Below are 20,346 nucleotides of genomic sequence, written 5' to 3'. Positions count from 1 at the left end.
GCACTAGTCAGAATGACCATCAGCAAAAAGTCAACAAACAATAGATGTTGAAGAAGTTGTGGAGAATAGTGTAACCTCTCGGTCTAAGTGGGATGTAAACTGGTAACAGCCAATAATAGCAACAGAATGGCAGTGCGTTTAAAGGTAAAAATTGAGTTACCATATGATCCGGAAGGCCCACTGTTGGGCCTGTCACCTGTGAAAGCCAGAATCAAAAAGACACAGGATGGAAAATCGTGTATTGCAGCAGTATATACCATGGCCAAGACATGGAAGTAACAAAAATGTCCATCAGCAGATGAGTGGACGAAAAAGTGGTCCATGTACACAATGCAACATTAGACACAGAAAAGAATGAAACAATGCCGGTCGCAGCACCATAGATGAGGCTACAGATAATCACACAACTTGAAGTAAGTCAGAAAGCGAGAGACACATATCCTATGATATCACGTATAGGTGTTATCTAAATATTCATAGGAAGGAACCTATTTCCACAGAGAAGGACATTGACGTGTTCAGAAAACAAGCTTGTGGTTAGCCAAACGGAAAGGTGTGAGGAATATATAACGGAGCATATTGGGTTTAACAGACATATGCTAATATTTATAAAATATATAATCATCAGAGACATACCGAATACCAAGAGAGGTCTACACAACTTTCTCTAATAACCTATATGGAACAGGATCCAAACATGAAAAGATATATGTATCAATGAAAGAGATTCTGTACACCTAGAACAAACACAACATTGCAATTAAATTTGCTCGGAGAAAAATGAAAATTAAACTAAGAATACCAACAGCAAATAAGTAGACATAGTTTTGGGGTGTTTGTCCTGGCACATTCCACTCTACTTTACAACCTACAAACAGGACTTCCAGGAAGGCTCTTTTCCCTTAGTAACCAGAGTTGGGAATATAGAAATGCTGCCCCCTTGTGGCCGTTTCCTGCAACAGCAGCTTTAAACCCAGAGCCAATGGTCATGTAATAGTCACAATCACTACAGGGCTCTAAATGACACCTGCCCTCAAAAAACGTACTGGTGCAGGTAATGGCCACAGGAATTCAGAACATGGCAAATTTTTCAAGGAAACAATTTGAAGAGGTAAGTTTCTCTGTTTTACTTTAAAAAAAAGTACGTAGATAAAAGCTCAATATCGGGAATTTTTAGATGCATGCAAATCCAAACTACAAAAAGGTATCACCACCCAACACTCAAAATGTCATCTGTAAAAAGTCTACAAACAATAAACGCTGAAGGGTTTTTTATAGAACTGTGTACCCTCAAGTTGCTGGTGGGATGTAATCTGGTAACAGCCAGTAGTGAGAACAGAATGGAGGTGCGTTGAAAGGTAAAAATTGAACTACCATATGATCTAGTAGGCCCAATGCTGGGCCTAACCCATGAGAAGACCAGAATCCAAAAGACACAGGCTGGCAAGCCTGCACTGCATCAATATTTAGCATAGCCAAGACTTGGAAGTAACCAAAATGTCCATCCACAGATGAATGTAAAAAGAAGAAGTGGTCCATGTACACAATGGAATATTCGCCGTGGAAAAGAATGAAACACTGCTCTTTGCAGCACCATAGATGAGCCTAGAGATAATCACAGAACATGAGGTAAGTCGGAAAGCAGACGACAAATATCCTGTAATATCACTCCTAGGTGTTACCTAACAACTGACACATATGAACATATTTCCACAGAGAAAGACTCCCACAGACTTAGAAAACAAACTATGGTTATCTTAAGGGAGAAGTGGGAGGAATGGATACATTAAGATTAGGGTTACCATACGTATACAAATACATATTAAACACATGTATCAAACAGACCGACCATATACCAAGGGAGGTCTACTGAACGCTCTGTAATAATTTACACGGGGGCTTGCCTGGTGGCACCGTGGTTAAGAATCCTCCTGCCAATGCAGGGGACACAGGTTCGATCCCTGGTTCGGGAAGATCCCACATGCTGCAGAGCAACTAAGCCCGTGCACCACAACTAATGAGCCTACGCTCTGGAGCCCATGAGCCATAACTACTGAGACCAGGTGCCACAACTACTGAAGCCCGCACGCCTAGAGCCCGTGTTCCGCAACAAAAGAAGCCACTACGGTGAGAAGCCCGTGCACCGCACCGGAGAGTAGCCCCCGCTCACCGCAACTAGAGACAGCCCACAGGCAGCAAAGAAGATCCAACTCAGCCAAAAACAAATAAATAAATAAAATACATTTATTAAAAAAAATAATAGTAGTTTACATGGGAAGAGCATCTGTACATGAATAAACGTATATAATGTTCAATTGAACCTGATTGTGTACACCTACAACAAACACTATTCTACTCATTACCCCAATTTAAAAAATTAAAACCACGAACAGCAATTAATGAGACATAAAGTTACTGGGGTTGTCTCTGGCCCATTCCATTCTCATTTACAACCTAGGAACACGACTTTCTGGAAGGCTCAGCTGCCCTAGTAACCAGATTTGGGGATGGAGAAACGCTGCCGCCTTGTTTCCGGTTCCCACAAGAGCAGCTTTAAACACTGGGCTAACGGTCACTTAAGATTCACAGCAATTGTAGGGCTGTAAATGACACGTGTCCTCAAAAAATGTCCTGGGGTAGGTAATGGCCAAAAAAGTTCACAACATGGAAAATTTTTCAAGAAAACGGTTTCAAGAGGTAAGTGTTACTCACACTGTTATTTTAAAAAAAAAGAAGAACATGGATAAAAGCTCAATATCAGGAATTATTGGTTGGATGCAAATCCAAAATACAAAAAGATTTCACCACCCAATATTCAAAATGCCATCCGTAAACAGTCTACAAACAATGAATGCTGATGGGTTGGTGGAGAAATGCATACCCACTATGCTGTTGGTTGGACGTAAACTGGTAACAGCTAATCATGAGAACAGAATGGAGCTGCGTTTAAAAGGTAAAGAAATTGAGCTACCATACAATGCGGCCGATCCCCTAATGGGCCTATCACCTAAGAAGACCAGAATCGGAAAGACACAGACAGGCAAACATGCACTATAGCAATATGTACAATAGCCAAGACATTCAAGCAAACAAAATGTCCATCAATAGATAAATGGACAAAGAAGAAGTGGTGGACGTACCGAATGGAATATTAGCCTCAGAAAAAATAAATGAACAATGCCGTTTTCAGGACTACAGATGAGACTAGAAATAATCATATTAGGTTAAGTAAGTCAAAAGGGAATGACAAATATCCTATGATATCATTTATACATGTTATTCAAGATTGCTACCAATGAACATATTTCCACAGAAAAAGAAACACACAGACTTATAAAACAAATGAATGGTTAACCAAAATGAAAGGTGGGAGGATGGACAAATTAGGATTATGGAGCTAACAAACATATACTAATGTATGTTAAGTGTATATAAACATACAACACATAAACTGTATGAATTATATAATCACCAATATATATAAAATATATATTGACAAAATACCTACCAAACACCAAGGGAGGTCTACGCAACATTCTGTAGTAACATACATGGTAACAGGATCCGAAGATGAACAGACATCTGTATGAATCATTGAGCAGATTCTGTACAGCCAGACAATCACAAAACTCTAATCAAATTTATTCCGATAAGAAATAGAAATTAGTGGATTCCCTGGCGCCGCAGTTATTGAGAATCTGCCTGCCAATGCCGAGGACACGGGTTCGAGTCCTGTTCTGGGAGGATCCCACATGCCGCAGAGCAACTAGGCCCGTGAGCCACAATTACTGAGCCTGCTCGTCTGGAGAATCTGCTCCACAACAAGAGAGGCCGCGATAATGAGAGGCCCGCGCACCGCGATGAAGAGTGGCCCGCACTTGCTGCAACTAGAAAAAGCTCTCGCACAGAAACCAAGACCCAACACAGCCATAAATAAATTAATTAATTAAAAAAGTTGTTATCACGAGAAAAAACCTTTAATTATGTATAGTCAAGGATGTTAACTAGACTTATCGTGTTAATTTCACAATATCTATATATATTGAATCAATATAAAAAAAAAGAAATAGAAATTTAATGAAAAAACAAACATAAGTAAGGACACATAAACTTCTGGGGGCCTGTTCCAGCACATTCCACTCTAATTTACAACCTCGGAACACTACCTCCAGGAAGTCTCTGTTGCCCTAGTAACAAGAGTTGAAAAGGTAATAATGCTGCCGCCTTGTGGCTGTTTCCCACAACAGCAGCTTTAAATCCAGTGCTAATGCTTCCCTAATAGTCACAAGGATTGCAGGGATGTAAATGACACCGGCCCTCAAAATATGCCCTGGGGTAGGGAATAGGCAAGAAAATTCAACACATGACAAATTTTTCAAGAAGTCAATATGAAGAGGGAAGTTGTACTCACTCTTTAAAAAAAAAGCAAAAGAAAAAAATGGACATGCGTAAAGCGCAGTATAAGGAATTATTAGTCACATGCAAATCCAACCTCCAAAAAGGTTTCAGCTCACACCAGTCAAATGACCATCAGCAAAAAGTCTACAAACTATGAATGCGGAAGGGATTTTAGAGAACTGTGTACCTTCTAGCTGCTGGTGGGATGTAAAGTGGTAACAGCACTAAGGAAAACTGAATGGAGCTGCTTTAAAAGGTAAAAACTGAGCTACCATATGATGCGGCAGGGCACCTTCTTTGCCTATAACCTAAGACCACCAGAAACGGAAAGACAGAGGCAGGCAAATGTGCAATGCAGGAATATTGAAATAGCCAAGACATGGAAGGAAAAAAAGGGTCCATAAACAGATGAATGAACAAAGAAGAAGTGGTATATGGACAGAATGGAATATCAACCACGAAAAAAAATAAAAGAATGGCATATGCAGCACCACAGAGGAGCCTAGAAATAATCACACACTGTGAAGTAAGTCAGAATGCGAAAGACAAATGTCCTATGCTATCACTTATGTTATCTGAAAATTCATAAAAATGAACATATTTCCATAGAAAAAGGCAATCTCAGATTGAGAAGACAAACTGATGGTTAAGCCAAAGAAAAGGTGTGAGGAATGGATATATTAGGATATTGGGGTTAACAAATATATACTAATACATATAAAATATATCATCCCCAAAGACCTACAGAATACCAAGAGTGGTCTACTCAACACTCTGTAATAACCTACATGGAAAAGGACCCAAAGATCAATAGATGTATGTATATGTGTAAATGAACAAGATTCTGTACACCTACAACAAAAGACATTTTCAATCAAACTTGCTCTGAGAAAAAGTACAACTTAAAGACACAAACAAGAATTAAGGAGGCTAAAACTTATGGGGGTTTGTCCTGGCACATTCCAATCTAATCTGCAACCTAACAGCACAACTTGCAGCAAGGTTCTGTTTCCCTAGCAAGCAGAGATGGCAACGTAGAAATGCTGCCACACTAAGGCCGTTTCCTCCAACAGCAGCTTTAAATCCACTGCTAATGGTCACTAATAGTCACAAGGACTGCAGGGCTGTAAATGACTCATGCCCTCAACAACTGTCCTGGGGTAGGGAATGGCCAAAAAAATCCAAACGCGGCAAATTTTTCAAGAAGGCAATTTGAAGTTGTAACTTTAGCTCCATCTTTAAACAAATGAAAAGGACATTGATAAACACAAAACATCAGGAATTATTAGTCGCATGCAAATCCAATCTACACAAAGGTATCACCTCGCACTAGTCAGAATGACCATCAGCAAAAAGTCAACAAACAATAGATGTTGAAGAAGTTGTGGAGAATAGTGTAACCTCTCGGTCTAAGTGGGATGTAAACTGGTAACAGCCAATAATAGCAACAGAATGGCAGTGCGTTTAAAGGTAAAAATTGAGTTACCATATGATCCGGAAGGCCCACTGTTGGGCCTGTCACCTGTGAAAGCCAGAATCAAAAAGACACAGGATGGAAAATCGTGTATTGCAGCAGTATATACCATGGCCAAGACATGGAAGTAACAAAAATGTCCATCAGCAGATGAGTGGACGAAAAAGTGGTCCATGTACACAATGCAACATTAGACACAGAAAAGAATGAAACAATGCCGGTCGCAGCACCATAGATGAGGCTACAGATAATCACACAACTTGAAGTAAGTCAGAAAGCGAGAGACACATATCCTATGATATCACGTATAGGTGTTATCTAAATATTCATAGGAAGGAACCTATTTCCACAGAGAAGGACATTGACGTGTTCAGAAAACAAGCTTGTGGTTAGCCAAACGGAAAGGTGTGAGGAATATATAACGGAGCATATTGGGTTTAACAGACATATGCTAATATTTATAAAATATATAATCATCAGAGACATACCGAATACCAAGAGAGGTCTACACAACTTTCTCTAATAACCTATATGGAACAGGATCCAAACATGAAAAGATATATGTATCAATGAAAGAGATTCTGTACACCTAGAACAAACACAACATTGCAATTAAATTTGCTCGGAGAAAAATTAAAATTAAACTAAGAATACCAACAGCAAATAAGTAGACATAGTTTTGGGGTGTTTGTCCTGGCACATTCCACTCTACTTTACAACCTACAAACAGGACTTCCAGGAAGGCTCTTTTCCCTTAGTAACCAGAGTTGGGAATATAGAAATGCTGCCCCCTTGTGGCCGTTTCCTGCAACAGCAGCTTTAAACCCAGAGCCAATGGTCATGTAATAGTCACAATCACTACAGGGCTCTAAATGACACCTGCCCTCAAAAAACGTACTGGTGCAGGTAATGGCCACAGGAATTCAGAACATGGCAAATTTTTCAAGGAAACAATTTGAAGAGGTAAGTTTCTCTGTTTTACTTTAAAAAAAAGTACGTAGATAAAAGCTCAATATCGGGAATTTTTAGATGCATGCAAATCCAAACTACAAAAAGGTATCACCACCCAACACTCAAAATGTCATCTGTAAAAAGTCTACAAACAATAAACGCTGAAGGGTTTTTTATAGAACTGTGTACCCTCAAGTTGCTGGTGGGATGTAATCTGGTAACAGCCAGTAGTGAGAACAGAATGGAGGTGCGTTGAAAGGTAAAAATTGAACTACCATATGATCTAGTAGGCCCAATGCTGGGCCTAACCCATGAGAAGACCAGAATCCAAAAGACACAGGCTGGCAAGCCTGCACTGCATCAATATTTAGCATAGCCAAGACTTGGAAGTAACCAAAATGTCCATCCACAGATGAATGTAAAAAGAAGAAGTGGTCCATGTACACAATGGAATATTCGCCGTGGAAAAGAATGAAACACTGCTCTTTGCAGCACCATAGATGAGCCTAGAGATAATCACAGAACATGAGGTAAGTCGGAAAGCAGACGACAAATATCCTGTAATATCACTCCTAGGTGTTACCTAACAACTGACACATATGAACATATTTCCACAGAGAAAGACTCCCACAGACTTAGAAAACAAACTATGGTTATCTTAAGGGAGAAGTGGGAGGAATGGATACATTAAGATTAGGGTTACCATACGTATACAAATACATATTAAACACATGTATCAAACAGACCGACCATATACCAAGGGAGGTCTACTGAACGCTCTGTAATAATTTACACGGGGGCTTGCCTGGTGGCACCGTGGTTAAGAATCCTCCTGCCAATGCAGGGGACACAGGTTCGATCCCTGGTTCGGGAAGATCCCACATGCTGCAGAGCAACTAAGCCCGTGCACCACAACTAATGAGCCTACGCTCTGGAGCCCATGAGCCATAACTACTGAGACCAGGTGCCACAACTACTGAAGCCCGCACGCCTAGAGCCCGTGTTCCGCAACAAAAGAAGCCACTACGGTGAGAAGCCCGTGCACCGCACCGGAGAGTAGCCCCCGCTCACCGCAACTAGAGACAGCCCACAGGCAGCAAAGAAGATCCAACTCAGCCAAAAACAAATAAATAAATAAAATACATTTATTAAAAAAAATAATAGTAGTTTACATGGGAAGAGCATCTGTACATGAATAAACGTATATAATGTTCAATTGAACCTGATTGTGTACACCTACAACAAACACTATTCTACTCATTACCCCAATTTAAAAAATTAAAACCACGAACAGCAATTAATGAGACATAAAGTTACTGGGGTTGTCTCTGGCCCATTCCATTCTCATTTACAACCTAGGAACACGACTTTCTGGAAGGCTCAGCTGCCCTAGTAACCAGATTTGGGGATGGAGAAACGCTGCCGCCTTGTTTCCGGTTCCCACAAGAGCAGCTTTAAACACTGGGCTAACGGTCACTTAAGATTCACAGCAATTGTAGGGCTGTAAATGACACGTGTCCTCAAAAAATGTCCTGGGGTAGGTAATGGCCAAAAAAGTTCACAACATGGAAAATTTTTCAAGAAAACGGTTTCAAGAGGTAAGTGTTACTCACACTGTTATTTTAAAAAAAAAGAAGAACATGGATAAAAGCTCAATATCAGGAATTATTGGTTGGATGCAAATCCAAAATACAAAAAGATTTCACCACCCAATATTCAAAATGCCATCCGTAAACAGTCTACAAACAATGAATGCTGATGGGTTGGTGGAGAAATGCATACCCACTATGCTGTTGGTTGGACGTAAACTGGTAACAGCTAATCATGAGAACAGAATGGAGCTGCGTTTAAAAGGTAAAGAAATTGAGCTACCATACAATGCGGCCGATCCCCTAATGGGCCTATCACCTAAGAAGACCAGAATCGGAAAGACACAGACAGGCAAACATGCACTATAGCAATATGTACAATAGCCAAGACATTCAAGCAAACAAAATGTCCATCAATAGATAAATGGACAAAGAAGAAGTGGTGGACGTACCGAATGGAATATTAGCCTCAGAAAAAATAAATGAACAATGCCGTTTTCAGGACTACAGATGAGACTAGAAATAATCATATTAGGTTAAGTAAGTCAAAAGGGAATGACAAATATCCTATGATATCATTTATACATGTTATTCAAGATTGCTACCAATGAACATATTTCCACAGAAAAAGAAACACACAGACTTATAAAACAAATGAATGGTTAACCAAAATGAAAGGTGGGAGGATGGACAAATTAGGATTATGGAGCTAACAAACATATACTAATGTATGTTAAGTGTATATAAACATACAACACATAAACTGTATGAATTATATAATCACCAATATATATAAAATATATATTGACAAAATACCTACCAAACACCAAGGGAGGTCTACGCAACATTCTGTAGTAACATACATGGTAACAGGATCCGAAGATGAACAGACATCTGTATGAATCATTGAGCAGATTCTGTACAGCCAGACAATCACAAAACTCTAATCAAATTTATTCCGATAAGAAATAGAAATTAGTGGATTCCCTGGCGCCGCAGTTATTGAGAATCTGCCTGCCAATGCCGAGGACACGGGTTCGAGTCCTGTTCTGGGAGGATCCCACATGCCGCAGAGCAACTAGGCCCGTGAGCCACAATTACTGAGCCTGCTCGTCTGGAGAATCTGCTCCACAACAAGAGAGGCCGCGATAATGAGAGGCCCGCGCACCGCGATGAAGAGTGGCCCGCACTTGCTGCAACTAGAAAAAGCTCTCGCACAGAAACCAAGACCCAACACAGCCATAAATAAATTAATTAATTAAAAAAGTTGTTATCACGAGAAAAAACCTTTAATTATGTATAGTCAAGGATGTTAACTAGACTTATCGTGTTAATTTCACAATATCTATATATATTGAATCAATATAAAAAAAAAGAAATAGAAATTTAATGAAAAAACAAACATAAGTAAGGACACATAAACTTCTGGGGGCCTGTTCCAGCACATTCCACTCTAATTTACAACCTCGGAACACTACCTCCAGGAAGTCTCTGTTGCCCTAGTAACAAGAGTTGAAAAGGTAATAATGCTGCCGCCTTGTGGCTGTTTCCCACAACAGCAGCTTTAAATCCAGTGCTAATGCTTCCCTAATAGTCACAAGGATTGCAGGGATGTAAATGACACCGGCCCTCAAAATATGCCCTGGGGTAGGGAATAGGCAAGAAAATTCAACACATGACAAATTTTTCAAGAAGTCAATATGAAGAGGGAAGTTGTACTCACTCTTTAAAAAAAAAGCAAAAGAAAAAAATGGACATGCGTAAAGCGCAGTATAAGGAATTATTAGTCACATGCAAATCCAACCTCCAAAAAGGTTTCAGCTCACACCAGTCAAATGACCATCAGCAAAAAGTCTACAAACTATGAATGCGGAAGGGATTTTAGAGAACTGTGTACCTTCTAGCTGCTGGTGGGATGTAAAGTGGTAACAGCACTAAGGAAAACTGAATGGAGCTGCTTTAAAAGGTAAAAACTGAGCTACCATATGATGCGGCAGGGCACCTTCTTTGCCTATAACCTAAGACCACCAGAAACGGAAAGACAGAGGCAGGCAAATGTGCAATGCAGGAATATTGAAATAGCCAAGACATGGAAGGAAAAAAAGGGTCCATAAACAGATGAATGAACAAAGAAGAAGTGGTATATGGACAGAATGGAATATCAACCACGAAAAAAAATAAAAGAATGGCATATGCAGCACCACAGAGGAGCCTAGAAATAATCACACACTGTGAAGTAAGTCAGAATGCGAAAGACAAATGTCCTATGCTATCACTTATGTTATCTGAAAATTCATAAAAATGAACATATTTCCATAGAAAAAGGCAATCTCAGATTGAGAAGACAAACTGATGGTTAAGCCAAAGAAAAGGTGTGAGGAATGGATATATTAGGATATTGGGGTTAACAAATATATACTAATACATATAAAATATATCATCCCCAAAGACCTACAGAATACCAAGAGTGGTCTACTCAACACTCTGTAATAACCTACATGGAAAAGGACCCAAAGATCAATAGATGTATGTATATGTGTAAATGAACAAGATTCTGTACACCTAGAACAAAAGACATTTTCAATCAAACTTGCTCTGAGAAAAAGTACAACTTAAAGACACAAACAAGAATTAAGGAGGCTAAAACTTATGGGGGTTTGTCCTGGCACATTCCAATCTAATCTGCAACCTAACAGCACAACTTGCAGCAAGGTTCTGTTTCCCTAGCAAGCAGAGATGGCAACGTAGAAATGCTGCCACACTAAGGCCGTTTCCTCCAACAGCAGCTTTAAATCCACTGCTAATGGTCACTAATAGTCACAAGGACTGCAGGGCTGTAAATGACTCATGCCCTCAACAACTGTCCTGGGGTAGGGAATGGCCAAAAAAATCCAAACGCGGCAAATTTTTCAAGAAGGCAATTTGAAGTTGTAACTTTAGCTCCATCTTTAAACAAATGAAAAGGACATTGATAAACACAAAACATCAGGAATTATTAGTCGCATGCAAATCCAATCTACACAAAGGTATCACCTCGCACTAGTCAGAATGACCATCAGCAAAAAGTCAACAAACAATAGATGTTGAAGAAGTTGTGGAGAATAGTGTAACCTCTCGGTCTAAGTGGGATGTAAACTGGTAACAGCCAATAATAGCAACAGAATGGCAGTGCGTTTAAAGGTAAAAATTGAGTTACCATATGATCCGGAAGGCCCACTGTTGGGCCTGTCACCTGTGAAAGCCAGAATCAAAAAGACACAGGATGGAAAATCGTGTATTGCAGCAGTATATACCATGGCCAAGACATGGAAGTAACAAAAATGTCCATCAGCAGATGAGTGGACGAAAAAGTGGTCCATGTACACAATGCAACATTAGACACAGAAAAGAATGAAACAATGCCGGTCGCAGCACCATAGATGAGGCTACAGATAATCACACAACTTGAAGTAAGTCAGAAAGCGAGAGACACATATCCTATGATATCACGTATAGGTGTTATCTAAATATTCATAGGAAGGAACCTATTTCCACAGAGAAGGACATTGACGTGTTCAGAAAACAAGCTTGTGGTTAGCCAAACGGAAAGGTGTGAGGAATATATAACGGAGCATATTGGGTTTAACAGACATATGCTAATATTTATAAAATATATAATCATCAGAGACATACCGAATACCAAGAGAGGTCTACACAACTTTCTCTAATAACCTATATGGAACAGGATCCAAACATGAAAAGATATATGTATCAATGAAAGAGATTCTGTACACCTAGAACAAACACAACATTGCAATTAAATTTGCTCGGAGAAAAATGAAAATTAAACTAAGAATACCAACAGCAAATAAGTAGACATAGTTTTGGGGTGTTTGTCCTGGCACATTCCACTCTACTTTACAACCTACAAACAGGACTTCCAGGAAGGCTCTTTTCCCTTAGTAACCAGAGTTGGGAATATAGAAATGCTGCCCCCTTGTGGCCGTTTCCTGCAACAGCAGCTTTAAACCCAGAGCCAATGGTCATGTAATAGTCACAATCACTACAGGGCTCTAAATGACACCTGCCCTCAAAAAACGTACTGGTGCAGGTAATGGCCACAGGAATTCAGAACATGGCAAATTTTTCAAGGAAACAATTTGAAGAGGTAAGTTTCTCTGTTTTACTTTAAAAAAAAGTACGTAGATAAAAGCTCAATATCGGGAATTTTTAGATGCATGCAAATCCAAACTACAAAAAGGTATCACCACCCAACACTCAAAATGTCATCTGTAAAAAGTCTACAAACAATAAACGCTGAAGGGTTTTTTATAGAACTGTGTACCCTCAAGTTGCTGGTGGGATGTAATCTGGTAACAGCCAGTAGTGAGAACAGAATGGAGGTGCGTTGAAAGGTAAAAATTGAACTACCATATGATCTAGTAGGCCCAATGCTGGGCCTAACCCATGAGAAGACCAGAATCCAAAAGACACAGGCTGGCAAGCCTGCACTGCATCAATATTTAGCATAGCCAAGACTTGGAAGTAACCAAAATGTCCATCCACAGATGAATGTAAAAAGAAGAAGTGGTCCATGTACACAATGGAATATTCGCCGTGGAAAAGAATGAAACACTGCTCTTTGCAGCACCATAGATGAGCCTAGAGATAATCACAGAACATGAGGTAAGTCGGAAAGCAGACGACAAATATCCTGTAATATCACTCCTAGGTGTTACCTAACAACTGACACATATGAACATATTTCCACAGAGAAAGACTCCCACAGACTTAGAAAACAAACTATGGTTATCTTAAGGGAGAAGTGGGAGGAATGGATACATTAAGATTAGGGTTACCATACGTATACAAATACATATTAAACACATGTATCAAACAGACCGACCATATACCAAGGGAGGTCTACTGAACGCTCTGTAATAATTTACACGGGGGCTTGCCTGGTGGCACCGTGGTTAAGAATCCTCCTGCCAATGCAGGGGACACAGGTTCGATCCCTGGTTCGGGAAGATCCCACATGCTGCAGAGCAACTAAGCCCGTGCACCACAACTAATGAGCCTACGCTCTGGAGCCCATGAGCCATAACTACTGAGACCAGGTGCCACAACTACTGAAGCCCGCACGCCTAGAGCCCATGTTCCGCAACAAAAGAAGCCACTACGGTGAGAAGCCCGTGCACCGCACCGGAGAGTAGCCCCCGCTCACCGCAACTAGAGACAGCCCACAGGCAGCAAAGAAGATCCAACTCAGCCAAAAACAAATAAATAAATAAAATACATTTATTAAAAAAAATAATAGTAGTTTACATGGGAAGAGCATCTGTACATGAATAAACGTATATAATGTTCAATTGAACCTGATTGTGTACACCTACAACAAACACTATTCTACTCATTACCCCAATTTAAAAAATTAAAACCACGAACAGCAATTAATGAGACATAAAGTTACTGGGGTTGTCTCTGGCCCATTCCATTCTCATTTACAACCTAGGAACACGACTTTCTGGAAGGCTCAGCTGCCCTAGTAACCAGATTTGGGGATGGAGAAACGCTGCCGCCTTGTTTCCGGTTCCCACAAGAGCAGCTTTAAACACTGGGCTAACGGTCACTTAAGATTCACAGCAATTGTAGGGCTGTAAATGACACGTGTCCTCAAAAAATGTCCTGGGGTAGGTAATGGCCAAAAAAGTTCACAACACGGAAAATTTTTCAAGAAAACGGTTTCAAGAGGTAAGTGTTACTCACACTGTTATTTAAAAAAAAGAAGAACATGGATAAAAGCTCAATATCAGGAATTATTGGTTGGATGCAAATCCAAAATACAAAAAGATTTCACCACCCAATATTCAAAATGCCATCCGTAAACAGTCTACAAACAATGAATGCTGATGGGTTGGTGGAGAAATGCATACCCACTATGCTGTTGGTTGGACGTAAACTGGTAACAGCTAATCATGAGAACAGAATGGAGCTGCGTTTAAAAGGTAAAGAAAATGCGGCCGATCCCCTAATGGGCCTATCACCTAAGAAGACCAGAATCGGAAAGACACAGACAGGCAAACATGCACTGTAGCAATATTTACAATAGCCAAGACGTTCAAGCAAACAAAATGTCCATCAATAGATAAATGGACAAAGAAGAAGTGGTGGACGTACCGAATGGAATATTAGCCTCAGAAAAAATAAATGAACAATGCCGTTTTCAGGACTACAGATGAGACTAGAAATAATCATATTAGGTTAAGTAAGTCAAAAGGGAATGACAAATATCCTATGATATCATTTATACATGTTATCCTAAGATTGCTACCAATGAACATATTTCCACAGAAAAAGAAACTCACAGACTTATAAAACAAATGAATGGTAAACCAAAATAAAAGGTGGGAGGATGGACAAATTAGGATTATGGAGCTAACAAACATATACTAATGTATGTTAAGTGTATATAAACATACAACACATAAACTGTATGAATTATATAATCACCAATATATAGAAAATATATAATGACAAAACACCTACCATATACCAAGGGAGGTCTACTCAACATTCTGTAATAACATACATGGTAACAGCATCCGAAGAACAACAGACATATGTATGAATCATTGAGCAGATTCTGTACAGCCAGCCAATCGTAACACTCTCATCAAATTTACTCTGATAAGAAATAGAAATTAAATTTAAAAAAACAAACATAAGTAAGGAGACATAAACTTCTGGGGTCTTGTCCCAGCACATTCCACTCTAATTCATAAGCGAGGAACATGACGTCCAGGAAGACTCTGTTGCCCTAGTAACAAGAGTTGAGAACGTCATAATGCTGCCGCCTTGTGGCTGTTTCCAACAAGAGCAGCTTTAAATCCAGTGCTAATGGTTGCTTAATAGTCACAAGGATTGCAGGGATGTAAATGACACCTGCCCTCAAAATATGCCCTGGGGTAGGGAATAGGCAAGAAAATTCAACACATGACAAATTTTTCAAGAAGTCAATATGAAGAGGGAAGTTGTACTCACTCTTTAAAAAAAAAGCAAAAGAAAAAAATGGACATGCGTAAAGCGCAGTATAAGGAATTATTAGTCACATACAAATCCAATCTACACAAAGGTATCACCTCGCACTAGTCAGAATGACCATCAGCAAAAAGTCAACAAACAATAGATGTTGAAGAAGTTGTGGAGAATAGTGTAACCTCTCGGTCTAAGTGGGATGTAAACTGGTAACAGCCAATAATAGCAACAGAATGGCAGTGCGTTTAAAGGTAAAAATTGAGTTACCATATGATCCGGAAGGCCCACTGTTGGGCCTGTCACCTGTGAAAGCCAGAATCAAAAAGACACAGGATGGAAAATCGTGTATTGCAGCAGTATATACCATGGCCAAGACATGGAAGCAACAAAAATGTCCATCAGCAGATGAGTGGACGAAAAAGTGGTCCATGTACACAGTGCAACATTAGACACAGAAAAGAATGAAACAATGCCGGTCGCAGCACCATAGATGAGGCTACAGATAATCACACAACTTGAAGTAAGTCAGAAAGCGAGAGACACATATCCTATGATATCACGTATAGGTGTTATCTAAATATTCATAGGAAGGAACCTATTTCCACAGAGAAGGACATTGACGTGTTCAGAAAACAAGCTTGTGGTTAGCCAAACGGAAAGGTGTGAGGAATATATAACGGAGCATATTGGGTTTAACAGACATATGCTAATATTTATAAAATATATAATCATCAGAGACATACCGAATACCAAGAGAGGTCTACACAACTTTCTGTAATAACCTATATGGAACAGGATCCAAACATGAAAGGATATATGTATCAATGAAAGAGATTCTGTACACCTAGAACAAACACAACATTGCAATTAAATTTGCTCGGAGAAAAATGAAAATTAAACTAAGAATACCAACAGCAAATAAGTAGACATAGTTTTGGGGTGTTTGTCCTGGCACATTCCACTCTACTTTACAACCTACAAACAGGACTTCCAGGAAGGCTCTTTTCCCTTAGTAACCAGAGTTGGGAATATAGAAATGCTGCCCCCTTGTGGCCGTTTCCTGCAACAGCAGCTTTAAACCCAGAGCCAATGGTCATGTAATAGTCACAATTACTACAGGGCTCTAAATGACACCTGCCCTCAAAAAACGTACTGGTGCAGGTAATGGCCACAGGAATTCAGAACATGGCAAATTTTTCAAGGAAACAATTTGAAGAGGTAAGTTTCTCTGTTTTACTTTAAAAAAAAGTACGTAGATAAAAGCTCAATATCGGGAATTTTTAGATGCATGCAAATCCAAACTACAAAAAGGTATCACCACCCAACACTCAAAATGTCATCTGTAAAAAGTCTACAAACAATAAACGCTGAAGGGTTTTTTATAGAACTGTGTACCCTCAAGTTGCTGGTGGGATGTAATCTGGTAACAGCCAGCAGTGAGAACAGAATGGAGGTGCGTTGAAAGGTAAAAATTGAACTACCATATGATCTAGTAGGCCCAATGCTGGGCCTAACCCATGAGAAGACCAGAATCCAAAACACACAGGCTGGCAAGCCTGCACTGCATCAATATTTAGCATAGCCAAGACTTGGAAGTAACCAAAATGTCCATCCACAGATGAATGTAAAAAGAAGAAGTGGTCCATGTACACAATGGAATATTCGCCATGGAAAAGAATGAAACACTGCTCTTTGCAGCACCATAGATGAGCCTAGAGATAATCACAGAACATGAGGTAAGTCGGAAAGCAGACGACAAATATCCTGTGATATCACTCCTAGGTGTTACCTAACAACTGACACATATGAACATATTTCCACAGAGAAAGACTCCCACAGACTTAGAAAACAAACTATGGGTATCTTAAGGGAGAAGTGGGAGGAATGGATACATTAAGATTAGGGTTACCATACGTATACAAATACATATTAAACACATGTATCAAACAGACCGACCATATACCAAGGGAGGTATACTGAACGCTCTGCAATAATTTACACGGGGGCTTGCCTGGTGGCACCGTGGTTAAGAATCCTCCTGCCAATGCAGGGGACACAGGTTCGATCCCTGGTTCGGGAAGATCCCACATGCTGCAGAGCAACTAAGCCCGTGCACCACAACTAATGAGTCTACGCTCTGGAGCCTATGAGCCATAACTACTGAGACCAGGTGCCACAACTACTGAAGCCCGCACGCCTAGAGCCCGTGTTCCGCAACAAAAGAAGCCACTACGGTGAGAAGCCCGTGCACCGCACCGGAGAGTAGCCCCCGCTCACCGCAACTAGAGACAGCCCACAGGCAGCAAAGAAGATCCAACTCAGCCAAAAACAAATAAATAAATAAAATACATTTATTAAAAAAAATAATAGTAGTTTACATGGGAAGAGGTTCTGTACATGAATAAACGTATTTAATGTTCAACTGAACCTGATTGTGTACACCTACAACAAACACTATTCTACTCATTACCCCAATTTAAAAAATTAAAACCACGAACAGCAATTAATGAGACATAAAGTTGCTGGGGTTGTCTCTGGCCCATTCCATTCTCATTTACAACCTAGGAACACGACTTTCTGGAAGGCTCAGCTGCCCTAGTAACCAGATTTGGGGATGGAGAAACGCTGCCGCCTTGTTTCCGGTTCCCACAAGAGCAGCTTTAAACACTGGGCTAACGGTCACTTAAGATTCACAGCAATTGTAGGGCTGTAAATGACACGTGTCCTCAAAAAATGTCCTGGGGTAGGTAATGGCCAAAAAAGTTCACAACACGGAAAATTTTTCAAGAAAACGGTTTCAAGAGGTAAGTGTTACTCACACTGTTATTTTAAAAAAAAGAAGAACATGGATAAAAGCTCAATATCAGGAATTATTGGTTGGATGCAAATCCAAAATACAAAAAGATTTCACCACCCAATATTCAAAATGCCATCCGTAAACAGTCTACAAACAATGAATGCTGATGGGTTGGTGGAGAAATGCATACCCACTATGCTGTTGGTTGGACGTAAACTGGTAACAGCTAATCATGAGAACAGAATGGAGCTGCGTTTAAAAGGTAAAGAAATTGAGCTACCATACAATGCGGCCGATCCCCTAATGGGCCTATCACCTAAGAAGACCAGAATCGGAAAGACACAGACAGGCAAACATGCACTGTAGCAATATTTACAATAGCCAAGACATTCAAGCAAACAAAATGTCCATCAATCGATAAATGGACAAAGAAGAAGTGGTGGACGTACCGAATGGAATATTAGCCTCAGAAAAAATAAATGAACAATGCCGTTTTCAGGACTACAGATGAGACTAGAAATAATCATATTAGGTTAAGTAAGTCAAAAGGGAATGACAAATATCCTATGCTATCATTTATACATGTTATCCTAAGATTGCTACCAATGAACATATTTCCACAGAAAAAGAAACTCACAGACTTAGAAAACAAATGAATGGTTAACCAAAATGAAAGGTGGGAGGATGGACAAATTAGGATTATGGAGCTAACAAACATATACTAATGTATGTTAAGTGTATATAAACATACAACACATAAACTGTATGAATTATATAATCACCAATATATATAAAATATATATTGACAAAATACCTACCAAACACCAAGGGAGGTCTACGCAACATTCTGTAATAACATACATGGTAACAGGATCCGAAGATGAACAGACATCCGTATGAATCATTGAGCAGATTCTGTACAGCCAGACAATCACAAAACTCTAATCAAATTTATTCCGATAAGAAATAGAAATTAGTGGATTCCCTGGCGCCGCAGTTATTGAGAATCTGCCTGCCAATGCCGAGGACACGGGTTCGAGTCCTGTTCTGGGAGGATCCCACATGCCGCAGAGCAACTAGGCCCGTGAGCCACAATTACTGAGCCTGCTCGTCTGGAGAATCTGCTCCACAACAAGAGAGGCCGCGATAATGAGAGGCCCGCGCACCGCGATGAAGAGTGGCCCGCACTTGCTGCAACTAGAAAAAGCTCTCGCACAGAAACCAAGACCCAACACAGCCATAAATAAATAAATTAATTAAAAAAGTTGTTATCACGAGAAAAAGCCTTTAATTATGTATAGTCATGGATGTTAACTAGACTTATCGTGTTAATTTCACAATATCTATATATATTGAATCAATATAAAAAAAAAGAAATAGAAATTTAATGTAAAAAACAAACATAAGTAAGGACACATAAACTTCTGGGGGCCTGTTCCAGCACATTCCACTCTAATTTACAACCTCGGAACACTACCTCCAGGAAGTCTCTGTTGCCCTAGTAACAAGAGTTGAAAAGGTAATAATGCTGCCGCCTTGTGGCTGTTTCCCACAACAGCAGCTTTAAATCCAGTGCTAATGGTTGCTTAATAGCCACAAGGATTGCAGGGATGTAAATGACACCTGCCCTCAAAATATGCCCTGGGGTAGGGAATAGGCAAGAAAATTCAACACATGACAAATTTTTCAAGAAGTCAATATGAAGAGGGAAGTTGCACTCACTCTTTAAAAAAAAAGCAAAAGAAAAAAATGGACATGCGTAAAGCGCAGTATAAGGAATTATTAGTCACATGCAAATCCAACCTCCAAAAAGGTTTCAGCTCACACCAGTCAAATGACCATCAGCAAAAAGTCTACAAACTATGAATGCTGAAGGGGTTTTAGAGAACTGTGTACCTTCTAGCTGCTGGTGGGATGTAAAGTGGTAACAGCACTAAGGAAAACTGAATGGAGCTGCTTTAAAAGGTAAAAACTGAGCTACCATATGATGCGGCAGGGCACCTTCTTTGCCTATAACCTAAGACCACCAGAAACGGAAAGACAGAGGCAGGCAAATGTGCAATGCAGGAATATTGAAATAGCCAAGACATGGAAGGAAAAAAAGGGTCCATAAACAGATG

The 20,346-nt window shown here is 39.9% G+C and overlaps 1 protein-coding gene across 1 annotated transcript in view; it reads left to right on the top strand.

Annotated features, from left to right (window-relative positions):
• LOC309613783 (uncharacterized protein) overlaps positions 1–20,346 on the top strand; it is a 629,462-nt gene that overhangs the window by 327,547 nt on the left and 281,569 nt on the right. The gene's annotated exons all lie outside the window — the stretch shown is intronic.

This window comes from Balaenoptera borealis (assembly GCF_965194805.1).
Source record: "Balaenoptera borealis genome assembly, chromosome: 1".
Taxonomy (NCBI): Eukaryota; Metazoa; Chordata; class Mammalia; order Artiodactyla; family Balaenopteridae; genus Balaenoptera; species Balaenoptera borealis.
Note: the sequence above shows the minus strand (reverse complement) of the source record. Positions and strands in the feature narration are given on the sequence as shown.